The sequence below is a fragment of the Homalodisca vitripennis genome, chromosome 5 (assembly GCF_021130785.1).
Source record: "Homalodisca vitripennis isolate AUS2020 chromosome 5, UT_GWSS_2.1, whole genome shotgun sequence".
NCBI lineage: Eukaryota > Metazoa > Arthropoda > Insecta > Hemiptera > Cicadellidae > Homalodisca > Homalodisca vitripennis.
Window position 1 is genome coordinate 167,971,831 of NC_060211.1, and position 1,216 is coordinate 167,973,046.

Genomic DNA, 1,216 nt, shown 5'->3' on the forward strand with positions numbered 1-1,216 from the left:
ACAGATAGTAGCTGGATTTACTCATTATATTGGGTGTGATTGAGTTGAAAAAGAAACTTAATTTTGACATTTACCACAGAAAGATTCTTCAAACTTTCTTTTAAATCTGATATAAAATATGGCCTCTATGGTACATAAAGACACACATACACACTCACCCGTGAATCTGTGACCTGTTACCTTACTATTGTTATATTATTTTAGGATTATTTATTGGGGTTAATGTTAATATTTAAGTTTTAATATTTATTACTGTTTTTATCTAATGTTTACGCTTATATGTAATTATTGTTTGTTATATTATATATATTATATTTATTGTTTATATGTTATTTATTTATATATTGTTATATTATTATGTTATTGTTGTTGTTATTCGTATTGTTTCACTATATTCATTTGCTGTTAAATAAATTGTATAGTAACTGATTGGTTGAGACAAAACTTATAAGTTATTGAATATATTATTGGTCTATTATGACCAGTTAATTATATGCTTGAGCATTTTGTCAGAACCGGAGTTTTCTATTGAAGCAGCGGGCATTTTTGCGCATAGAGTGTCAGATCAATGTACATTAATATCAATGTATTTATTTTTTTATTGTAAATTGTAGCCTGGTAAGTTTTTTATATTTATTATTTGTATGTTTAAGTTATTTAGATTAAGATATTGAAATTGTATAATGGATTTGCCGTTGGAAGTTAAAAATAAAATAAAATAATAAAGACAAGCTTTGAAATTTTTCTGCAGTAGAAGGGTCCAACTTTACTGCATTCAGCCAGTTATAAGTGTTTTTAAACCTTTAGCCTACTAATTATTGTGCGTTATCACTGTACTGTTCCGAATGTACTTTTTGTAGTACTTTATTAGTATTATTTGAAGAGTCCCATGGATTCCATCAAATTTGACAGGTGCAGAAATGGGATCCTAGTAAAATATTTTGGAGTGACCATACCAAAAAAACCTAGACATGCTATCGGTGTGAAAGGTGTTCTGAAGTATCTTCGGCAAATAACGACGCCGTAAACCGTTCAAGTAGGACCAACGAACAGAAATATGGTTCAGCAGAAGAACTCAAGACTGGGCTATGTTCCGTGGAAGAACAGATAAAGATAACTTTCACTGCCTTTCAACAAAAACAGCTGATCCAGGTCAATGGTCCGAAACTATGTTGGCGTATAATATAACCAGATAGTTAAGTGCTGTGGGAAAAAT